General features: G+C 50.7%; 1 protein-coding gene across 2 annotated transcripts in view; it reads left to right on the top strand.

Moving 5' to 3' along the window:
* Positions 1-768: 768 nt before the first annotated feature.
* Positions 769-11,402, top strand: part of RHBDF1 (rhomboid 5 homolog 1) — a 37,080-nt gene continuing 26,446 nt past the window's right edge. Inside the window, exon 1 of one of the 2 annotated variants that reach the window (XM_036392122.2) lies at positions 769-934. The gene's annotated coding sequence lies outside the window, so the exon portion shown is untranslated. Of the gene's footprint in view, positions 935-3,662; positions 3,764-11,402 lie in introns of those variants that run through there. The other variant, XM_036392123.2, reaches the window with a different exon arrangement.

Here is an 11,402-nt window from a genome sequence, read left to right as displayed (position 1 = left end):
TCAAGAGGGATGTGCACCCTGCAGGCCTCGCTGGAGCTCCAGCAAAACTCTGTGTGAGCAATACATGGTGACTGATGCTCCTTGGAGGATGGATGGAGAAATCTTCTGCAGCAGTCCCAGGACAAAAGAGAGGATGGCTGAGCAATCAAGGTGGGAGGATGCCCTCCAGAAGGGGAAAATATTTAAACTGGGAGGAAAGAAACAGCTTAGAGGAGGGATGATACGCTAACCACATGGCTGGAAGAGGAGGTGTGAAGACTTGGTGGGAAACACGGCACTGAGCATAGGGAAATGGGCGAGAAGAAGGTAAAGTACAGTGAAACAGCCAGAAACAGTGAAGGGACCGGGAGCATCGCAGCGCAGTGCGCGGGAAGCTTAGCGGGGAAGGCTCCCGTGGGGGGCACAGGGGCCGGTGCTTGGCAGCTCAGCGGTGCCCAGCCAAAGGGACTCCCGGCACGGGAATCGCCGCAGCTCCCGCGGCCACGGCAGCGATCCCAGCACCCGCAGGGCCGACGCTAACGGGAGCCGGCGCTCAACCCCGCCACCCCAGCGCAGCGGCGGGGCTAAAGGGCGCTGCCCACCGCCGAGGCAGCGGGGAAGGCGGGGGCTGCGGGGGCCGCGGGCGGGCCGGTGGCTTCCGCCCGGCGCGGCGCATTCCTACCCCGTGAGTCAGGGCGGCGCGGCGGGATGCGGCGTCCCGCGGCCCCGGGCGCTGGCAGCTCCCCGCCGGGACTCTCAGCGCCCAGCGCCGCTCGGCTCCCGGCTCCTATTTGCATGCCGAGGCTGTGAATGGCGTGCCCGCCCGGCCGGCCCCTGGCACGTGGGAGGAGTCTCCGCGCCCTCCGCGGGCCGAGCTCGGCGGCGCCGGTCCCTTAAGCCGCACCGGGGGGCGGCTCGAGCCGAGCGGCCGCTGCGCTTCGCCCTCGCCTGCACGGTGAGTGCGGGGCCGGGGGGACGAGGGGGGGTTGGCCGGGAGGGGCGTCCCGGGAGGGGCATCCCGCGGGGGCCGTTCCTGCCCCGCCGAGGTACCGGGACCGCGCTGCTCCGTCGGGCGGGGAGCGGCCCGCGGCGGCCCGCGGGGTGAGAGCGTGGCCGGGGGCAGGTGCTGCCCCCGACCCTCGTGCGTGGACGTCGGGAGCTTGGCGATCTCAGTGCTTTCGGCCGGAGGTGGAGGTGCGCCTTCACGGCTTGTTTCGGCTGATCCGAGTCCACCCCATCCCCACGCTTTCCCAGCCGTCCCTCCCCTGATGCTGGCACCCAGTCGCGCTTTGGCAGCGACTTTGGGAGATGATCTGGTGGAAAATATATGGCTTTTTACATGTTAAGGTTAGTTTTCCTGCCGGATTTAGTCTCTGAACTGAGTTCTCACACTGTGCACTGCTGGCACGAAAGCAAGGGGATCACGGCAGCCTGACGCGAGCAAGACCAAAGCTTTTGCAGGGTGCAACTCAGTGCCAAGTCCTTTTGGAGCAGCCCCATCCTGCCACACGCATCCCTGCAGTGCAAAGTGCCCCATGGGTACATTTTGCCCTTTGTTTTTCTCCAGTGTAACTCAGGAGAGTTGAGTGGCAGCACAGATGAGTTCTGTCCGCTGCTCATCCTGGTGCCCGACTCGGTTCTGTGGCTGCTGCTTCTCTTGCAGGTTGGCTTCGTGGCGGGGTGCACGGTGCCGGTCAGAGATGTCTCCGAGCCGGGTCTTGGAGCAAGCAGGAAGTTGTTTCCTTTCTTCCTGTTTTTGTCCCCATGCCTGCTAATTTCCTCTGGGAAGAAAAGTGCATTCTGCAGTAAAGGGAAAAAATAGTCACACGTAACGGGAAGGGAGAAGGCAGCAAAGTTTCTGAATGAAGCCCGGCACAAGGAAGGAGCACAGGGTGTTAACTGCAGTAACGCTGATAGGGCAGCAAGGACAAATAGCTGCCTGTGGGCTGTGACCACGGGGAGAAAAATGGCCCACTTGGGACAAGCTGGGGAGCAGACCCTTGGAAGAATTGCATTTCCACTCCAGTGTATGAAGGATGTTGCTCTCCAGCTGTTCCATCTCAGTGGTGCAGGTTTGCAGGAGGAGCTGATGACTCGTGCTAGATTGGTTGATATAGTTGGAAGAAAGAGGTGAACTTTAGATACTTCCTTTAAGCTTTGATTGTTAAATGGACTTTATGAAAGGGCTTGTCTGCCTTTTTTTTTAACCCTCAGTTGCTCTAATAGCAGCTATCATCTCTCCCTCCTACTGCATCCCTCATGTCCTTAAATCCTCATGGCTGCTTCTGCTGCTTAGCCCAGGTCTCCCCTGTGTGTGCAGGCTCTTGGGAGCCTGTGCCATTTCTAAGCTGGGATACTGCCAGCTTTCCAGGAGGTGCTGTGCATTTGAAACAGGTCCCCAGCTTTTTTCCTGGCCTCTGTGCTCATTTGCCCTGAGCCCCCAGGAAGGCAGCGGCTCTGGCATGTGGACGTGTGTCCGTGCTGTTCCTGCTTCTGTGTGTTCCCATGAAAGGAGGTTGATGCTGTGCAGCGTAAAAGCAACTCCCACAAAACTAGTTCTGCTCTGGGACTTCCCATGACAGGCCCTTTTTTTTTTTTTTTTTTTAAGCAATCCACTTGCAAGAGATCTGCCTACAAACTGGCTTTTCAGGTTCTGGGGAAAGCCATGGGTTGGCCCTGGTCTCTGGAATGTCTTGCTCTGTGCTGGGTAGGCTTCAGCCAGGGGGATGAGCTTTGAATGTGGAGAGTGCTGCTGGCCTGCAGAGCACAGCTGAAACCTCCTTTCCAACAAGCTTGTCCTCTCTGTATCTTGGTACTGAGACCGTGTGGCCCCGATGTGTCACCTCAGGCAGGAATTATGTCCCTCAGAGAGGGCCAGCACCTCGTCACTGGACTTGGCAGACAGCTCGTTTCACTTTCGTGGCAGGGACTGCGGCGGCGGCGGCGAGGTCGCCAGGCAGGAATAGGAATTCCTTTTGGGGTCATCAGTCCTGTTCCTCTGGAATCCAGCCCCGGAAAGTAGCCAGCAAGTCCCAACATGTTCCCTTGAGAGAGGCAGGGTCTGCTGAGTGTGGCATGATAGGACAGTTTATTCTGGGCACAGAGCCCTCATGCTCAGATATAATTAGTAAAAGTTTGATTCTCTTCAGTGTGTTGGATCTCTCTGCAGTGCAAACACAGCCTGGTTAGTGCTGAAGGCCTGAGGTGGGCAACATGGCCAGGATTACCAGCTTGTTTTCCTCTTCCATTCTATGTGTCCAGCAAGAAGTTGAGCAGAGTGTGTGTTGTGTGAGCCCCGTGTTGCTGGGGATGTGCCTGCCAAGCAGGACTGGCTATGAGCTGAAGATCCTGCCATTTCTTTATCTGTCACTCTACAGCTTTTATCCAGCAGACTGGTCTTTTGATAAGATTCTTCCCTTGTGGTTGCTGCCTTTCTTCCATAGCTATCTCTGGAGGCCTTGGCATCCCGTGGAGACCGTACATCTTTCTCAGAGTTTCCAGCATTAACTGTGGCCTGACATGACACCTCTGTTAATTGCTGTTCCTGCAGCCACCCGCCTGTCGCCTGTATATGACACGTTTCAGTAGAAACACTTAAAACTCAAGGATGGATTCCTTCCTTAACATTTTCCCTGAGCTCAGATGTGGATTAGTTTCCTTTCTTTTCAGTTGAAGAGGCGCTGAACTCCAAGTTTAACATTTATCATCATCTAGTTGGAAGGAAAGGAAACATGAACTGTGCAGATCTCACACAGTTGCTGTGAGGTTGACTCCCAGCTGCTGGGTATGTACATGTTGGAGTTTTAAGGAACCCACAGAATGCATGTGTTGCCTGCCTGCTCAGGGAGCTGTGTTACATCCTTTTTGCTGTGTGAAAACATCTCAATGTGTGCTATGTGTGCTGCAGCCTGAATTTAATGGGATTTGTGTCTGGGTTGTGGGTAAAACATCCCAGTGCTGCTGGGAGGTAGGATGGAGATGGTTTCTTTCTACAGAGCAGGGGAAGCCCTGGTGTCCAGGGTTGTGCAGGTAGTTCTCTCCCCGGTGGTAGGCTTTATTTTTAGCCTTGTGGTTGGTTCTTTTGTTTTGTTTTATTTTTGTTTGTTTATTTTTTGTCTCGTTCAGAGCTAGCAGACCTGAATGGGCACCAGGTTGCTTACTCTGCTAGTGCTCAATAACTCCCCTCTGAGAGAATAACATGTAAAAGGGACGGTATTAACCCTGCAGCTCTTAGTCCCAAGAGATTAGGCAGGCAACAGGCAGATTTAACCTTGGAAGGAAATGGATCTGTTTGGCAGCATTTCCCATGGTCATGCTGGCAGCTCTGTTTCCATGTCCTCGAAGAACCCCAAGCTACTTTGGTGTGTGATGTGTGCTCAGACCATCCAGGCCTGCTTGCATGGAGTTGTGGAGACCCTCCCTGTGGTGCAGCCTGAGCTGGGCAGGGCTTGCCTGCCAACCTCTCTGTTTTCCCAGGCAGAATGTTTGTGCCACTGGGAGTGAGGTTTCCACAGGGAGAAGTGGAAATGCGTCTGTGCTGAGATTGCCCATTGTCATTTCCTTGGTAGTTCAACTTCAGGGATTTCCGACTGTTTGCTCCTTTTTTTGGTCCTACCCATCTTGCTGCTGTCCAGGACCAGTTGAAGCTTCAGCTCACACCTCTCATCCTTGTTTCAGTCCCATGCTGCTGTAGGAAGGAGGAGGTGTTTTTTTGTTGGGTTTTTTTTTTTTTTTTTAATGTGTGTTGGGATGATGCAACAAAGAGCAAATCAGCAGCTGAGTTTTTGACCAAATCATCCAAACTATGGTCAAATCCTTTTGAGTAACAGTGTCTGTTTCCCACTGGGGAAAGACAGAGAGCTTATTCTTCACATTTATCTTAGTGGTCCAGTCTTCTAAAGCTGTAAGAGTGCACGTTTCATTGCTTGTGTGCTCTACTTGCTGCACAGACAGCAAATGTCACATTGACATAGGGCTTGTTTTTGCTGTAATTTCCTTTGGATGCACTCTTCAACTATCTAGGTAAACAATTTATTTCAAATATAACTACAGCTCCTTTTTGCCTACCAAAGAAATGTTGGAAGTGCGGTGATGCAGACCTGAGCAGTGGATGTGTTCTTAAATTCTGGGGCCTTCAGCAACAAACAGACCTTGCCTTAGTAATCAGAGCATCTCTAAAGCACAGTGTTTATTAAAGGAAATGTAATTTCTTCTCAGTGAAGTCTGAGGTATCATTGCACAATACTTCCCTGGCACAGTAGAGCCTTCCCAGGGGGAGAAGAGATAGCAAGCCATGCCTGATCTTGCCTTTTCTGGAAAGCTTACCTTTGCCACCTCCTCCCCTTCCTGTTTCCACTCTGCTCAGAGCCAGCCCCTTGCTCTGCTGGTCAGCAGCAATCCCTGCTTTGAAGGTTTGCTTTCCTTTCAAAAGGAACAATCCCTATGAGGTCATCCTGAAACTGCACAGGATGCTGCACTTACAGTCCTTCAGGTCTGGCACTTACTTGGCTTTGGCTCAGTGAAAGTTAGAGCTGCTTGGATTTTAAAATCTGGAGGGCTCAGATAAATGCAGCTTCTGTATTTGGGGAGTTACTGCCCTGTAGCAGTCAGCACACCGGAGATTTGTTACTCTGTTGCTTAAATTCAAAGCCTTAAAGCGAACTGTAGAAAACTGTGAGTTGTTTTGCCAAAAAATGTGAGTGTACCTTCCTTTTCCCTGCTGTTCTGGACTATAATTTCAGGAGAACAGTGGGCAAGGATGTGCCATTCACTCAGACTGAAGAAGTATGGTTCACTTAGAATTGTAATACTTTTTTTCTGCTAAACCAAGCTAGAATTCTGATTACTTCTATTTGCATTATGAATGAGTTGTTGCACTGGGCACACGATGAATGTGCAGAGGTGTGCACACACCTGCAGAGCAAGACAAGCTCTTCCTGCAGCTATTTCCAGTTGCACACAGCAGGAGATGGTGTGTGCCTGGCCATCAAGCACGAGCCAGGGGAGAAATCAGAGCACCAGAGTGGCTCTCCTGTGTCCTTGGCTACACCAGCTAATGGTGAAGGACAGCAGCCAAACCAGCTCTGCTCTGAATTCCTGGCTGTTTAATTGGTCCTTTGAAGGATCTCCCCCAGGAGATCCTTGGCTGCTGTGGGCATTTTTTATTCTCTCACTTGTGCCCAGGTGAGCAGAACTGTGGTGGTGCTGGAGAAAGCAGGTGTGTAATGGGGAGTGAGGATGCTCTGAGTTTCAAAGGAACACTCCAAGAAAGCTGTTCTGAGTGGCTCTGTGGCTTCCATCCTTCCTGAATATAAAGCCTGTCTTCTGGTGGCTCCAGTGTTTGTTATTGTTATTTCCTCTAAGATTTTTTTAGGTTGCTATTCAGAGTGGTTTTATGTAACTTTCCATAGGAAATGTTGTCATTTGTGGCAGTTTTGATCTCTTTTGCCATTGAAACATTTTTATTTAGCACAACAAACAGTGATTCTTAGCTGCTTTTAGTATCCAGAGTCTTTGCTGTAGAGGATGAGTAGCTTTTGGTCTAATATAATTTTTGGTTTGGCTTATTGTGATCTTTTTAGGAGAGTTGCTTTTCCATCAATTGTTTATTGATATTGTATTTTCTAAATGAACAATGTTGTAATCACTAAGACACATTACCAAGAAAATGGCTTTTGGGCTGGGTGCACAGACAGCTGTTCCAAAATCAGCCAGAGCCAGTGTTTACTTCTGTCCTGAGTGTCTTCCCATCTTGCCTTGTGTCCTGAACCTTTACAGTACTTGTGATGAATATGAGAGCTGGTAGAAAAAACCCTTCAAAATGCAGAATTTCAATGAAAATAAAACCTTTGTTGGGTTTGTCTTTTGTTCCCTAATGTGGGGTCATGGCTGCACTGACAAAAGCCTTTTTGTGACTCTCACCTTGCTGTATAATTGAGGCAGTGACTGTGCCCATGGTACTTGTGGGTCAGCCAGAACTTAACTTAAGCAAGCATCTGCTTCACTAGTAATGGGAATAAATCTGGAACAGAGTCCTCTGAAGTCCCATAGAATCATTTAAATGAGTTAAATGTGCACTGCAATAGTGTCTGTGATCACTTTTTCCTGAAGAAGGTGCAGCCCCATGCAGAGCACTGAGACAAGTGTTCTTAGAGGCTGCTGGGGGCCCCACGGGCTCTGCTGGCTCAGCCCAGGCAGCACTGAGCCAGCAGGCAGCTGTGGTTCCCTTCAGCCAGGGTCCAGGAACAAGGCTGCCACAGATGATCCTTCCTCTGGTAGCTGGTAATGGATCTCTGGGTGGAAACAGCTCCTGTGGAGGGGCAGGCAGTGCTCTGCTGGCTTCCCTGAGGAATGGCAATGCTGCTCAGAGCTTGGTGTGCCATCACTGGAGCTGTTGGCAGGTGGCTCATCATGCTGTGCCCTGATGGAGCTTGTAAGTGCCAGGCTGTGACCAGACTTTTAGGATGTGGCTGCTGGAAATGTGGCTGTTGGATGTGGTGGCAAAGCCACAGGGTGTGTCACAGAGAAACATAAACAGGAGGAAGAGCCAAAGTGCTCCAGAAGGTTTTCCACTGCTCCCCCCTCGTTGTTGGTTGGTTTATGTGCAGGCTTTGCCCTTGCTGGTATCTCAGTGGTTGTGGATGGCTCTGGGCTGGGATTGCTCTGGAAGGTGGGGTTGGAGATCACTCATTGCCCGTGCCCTGCGTGGGCCCTGGCTGTGCTTGGCTGGTGCTGCAGACCTGCCCCTGTCACCTGGGCCACACGTGCTGAGGAGATGGAGAAGGCCCCTCTGCCAGCCTGCTCTGCTTGGCTCCCTCACCTGCTTCCTTGTGGGTGCTCCAGGCGTGGGTGAGCAGGGGAAGCTCCTCCCTTGGGAGACCCTCTCTGGAAGCTGCCCGGGTGTGAGGCTGGGCTGTCAGCCCTGGAGCAATCTGTGGATGGTTTGGGTGTTTTCCCACCTAATGACCCCACCAAAAGGTTCACTCTGCCTCTGGTGGTACAGTAGTGTTTTATTCCTGTTGCACTCAAACACCTGCACTGAGGGTGCTTCTCAGAAGATTAGAGATGCTGAACCCACCACCTCCCTGGGATAATTGTTGTTGGCTTCCCACAGTGCTACAAATCTGAGTTTTGGCCACGTTTTCAACAATCACTTCAAACTATTGTGCCTTGAGAAGCAGTGCAATCATCTGGCTCCAGCTGCTCTGTTTGTTTCTGTGTCTTCTCCTTTCCTTCTGCTGGCACAAGTGTTTGTGGAGCCCTGTGGGAAGGAGCTGGGGCTGGAATGAGCCATTTTCTCTGCTGAGCTCATGTGGGTCAGTTCCCAGTGTGGATCACCCAACAGCTGTGGGGATGCTGGTGCCAGCAGGAAGAGGAGGGCAGCACACAGGGCTGGGTCACTGCTCCTTCTGTTGGCTTGCATCTCTTTCAAGTGTTTAAGACATCTTTTTAACTGGAATTTTGAGCATTGGTTTCCAAATTCTTGTTTCTATTTTGCACTTTGTCTGCTGTAACAAAAGGACCTTGGAGATGAGCCTGTTGCTTGTGAGTGTTTGCATGTTGCAGTTGGGGGTCATCTTTTAACCTATATTTGAAGTTCAGCTACAGATCTGGGGACTAACAGAAATCAGAAGAGCTTTCTGAGCTGCCTGTTTTTCCTCTCTCTGCTATATGAGGGCAGCACATCTTCAGATCCCAGGTGAATCTGCTTTGAAAGCTTTTAATGCTGGTGTTCAAGTAGGAACTAAATTTTGTCTGATTTCTATCATAACTTTCATGTTTTTCTGAAAATCAAGAAAATCATTTGCTCAAAGGGATATCAGATCTCCTTTCTTGATCATGGGATTGGCTCACGTACATTCAGACTTCACTGGTGGATATTTTCATTACCTGTACTTAAAACCCTCTATCTCTGTATGCAGCTGAACCTTTTCCAAGTTCAGTGGGTCCCATCTGAAGCTTCTGAAGCTTTGCACTCCTGCTGTGCCTCTTTGTACACCATCCCTCTACAAGGCTTTGCCTGAAATACCAACCCAGTGTAGCTTCCCCTTTCCTGTCTAGGGGTCTGCCTGGCCTCTTCCAAACCAGGCAGTTTCAGCTGGTATTTCTCAGCTCATTCAATTCGGTGCTTCATGGTGAGATCCCCAGTGGGGATGATGGAGTAGGACAATTTCACACAGGCAGGGGGGGACAGCTCAGGGCAGTGTTTGATGGCTCACCTGGGCTGCTGTCATGCTGAGCCATCACTGAAGAGGTTGGTCCTACCCTTCCTCTCTGGCTTGCACAGGGCTTATCTGGAATTGTCTGAGACTCTTCAGGCTGCCAGATCAACAGGAAATAATTTACTAGGGTTAGTTTGTGCTGGTAAAACACCTTGTGGAGTAAGGCAAGCACCTAGCTGGCAGATGGGTTTGCTCATGAGCAGAAGCCAGAGAGAGCCCTGAGGAACTGCTGCCTGTGTGATTTGGTGCAGGCTCTTGGAAGAGGCATCAGCCTGCAGCAGCACTCAGGCACAGCTCGTGCATGGCAGAGAGCAGTGAGAGGGACAGTGGGGTGTGTGTGGGAATGGCAGTGCTGCCAGCTCCCTGCAGGGCAGGGCCCACAGGGCACTGTGTCTGCACAGCTCTGCCAGGCTTGTGCTCAGACCCAGCTGCTGCTGCTGTGGCAGCCTCACAGCATTGCCCAGCTCAGCAGCCAGTGCTGGGAAGCAGGAGAGGGCCCTGGGCAGTGCTGATGCCTTTGTTTCATTTCTCAGGTATTTTCTTAGGGTGGGCAGTGGTGGCTCAGCCAAAGCTTGGGTGTTGCTGTGCCCTTAGCAGCTGTCCCCAAGAGTGGCCTGTCTCACCTTCCCTGTCCCTGCCTGCCCTCAGCCCCTCCACCTGGCCTGTTTCAAAGGGCTGGCTCATGCCTGGTGTTTGGGATATTGTTTGGAGCTCCTTGGGTCTGATCCATGCTAGATGGTTTTATTGGCAGCCTGAAACCCCACTGCTCCTCTTCTCCTTGGACTTCCTGCCTTTTCCCTGCTGTGCCAGCAGCAATCCTCCTGGAGAGAGAGGCTCAGCCAGGAGCTGGCTCCCCTGGCTCCTCCTGTCTGGAGAACACTGGGAGGATCCTGGTTTCTTTGCTGGATTCCTGTGCCTCAGCCAGACCCCTTCAGGTACATGGGGCTTGCCTGGGACTTTGTGTAGCAGGCACTGTAAATAAGATTGTTGCAGTGATGAGGTTTGAAAAATGGAGAAAAACAGCTGGAGTCTGAGCATGGTGCTCAGATTGCAGTGGAATAACCGCTGGGTGTGTTACTCCTGGGGGTGTCTGGAGGAACATGCACACACTGTGCTGGAGAGGAGCAGTGCTGTTGGAAAAAGCAGATGCTGTTTGTTTGTGTGGTAGTGTTGAATTAAGTTGGGGTTTTGTTTTGGTTTGGTTTTTGTTTGGAGTGTTTCTTGGGGGGGAAAAAAGCCAGCTTTATTTTAAATGGGAATGCTGATAAAGATGGAGATTTTGGAAGAAAAGAAATCAACATGGGAATAGCTTCAGTTGTCTGTTTAAATGGAAGGATGGTCTTTCTTTGTAATGACTGTGCAAGCTTCTAATTGTATTTAGGGTGTCTGTCAGTTTTAGGAACAATGCTCAGGCTTCTGGAGAAAGCTTTTCCTTTGCTCTTTGGGTCAGTAGATTTCACTAAGCAGCTTTCCTTGATCATGTGCCAACTTTGGTATTTAATGTGCTCTCCCTTTCTTAGCCTGACCCACAGCACAGTGGATTTGCCTTTCATTCTGGTTCTGTGACCTTGCTTTGGCACAGACCGTTTGAAGATGAATTTCCCAGACTATCTGCCACTGATAGGTTTTTTCTTTTGTTTGTTTATTTTAATTGAAATGGACATTATTAATAATTTTTATGTTGCTACCAGCTGATCAGTTAGAAGAAGCTGGATTTGCAAATACCTCTCATTCAGCCTTATATTTGCATATTCCTGAGTTTTGTGATGCTGGTGGAACAAAGTCCAAACTAAGCAGGTGCAAGAGGTCTGAAACAGCCCCTGTATGAGGACTGAGCTTCTGCATGTGGGTGTGGGAAGAGGGGATGGGAAGAAGAGCATGGGAGAGATCTATTTAGTCAGGACTTCCATGGAGAAAGAGGATAGGGAAAAGCTGATCATTCTTCTAATCTAAGAACTACAGAGCAGCAAGTGAAGCCAGGAAATGGCAGGTTTGCAGATGAGCTGGAGCAGGCTTGTCACATAGCATGTGTTTCAGCTCTGGAGCTTTGTCATGTGCAGTTATGAGTACTAGAAGTTTGCTTGGATTAAAAAATGATCTGGATAAATTCTGGAATAATAACCATTGGATGGATGTAGAGATGGATACAGAACTGTTACATGCAAAGATATTTCTGGCACAAGAAGCCTGTGAGCTATTCAC

The sequence above is a fragment of the Molothrus ater genome, chromosome 16 (genome assembly GCF_012460135.2).
Source record: "Molothrus ater isolate BHLD 08-10-18 breed brown headed cowbird chromosome 16, BPBGC_Mater_1.1, whole genome shotgun sequence".
NCBI lineage: Eukaryota > Metazoa > Chordata > Aves > Passeriformes > Icteridae > Molothrus > Molothrus ater.
The sequence above is the reverse complement of the archived record's forward strand: the minus strand, read 5'-3'. Positions and strand labels throughout refer to the sequence as shown.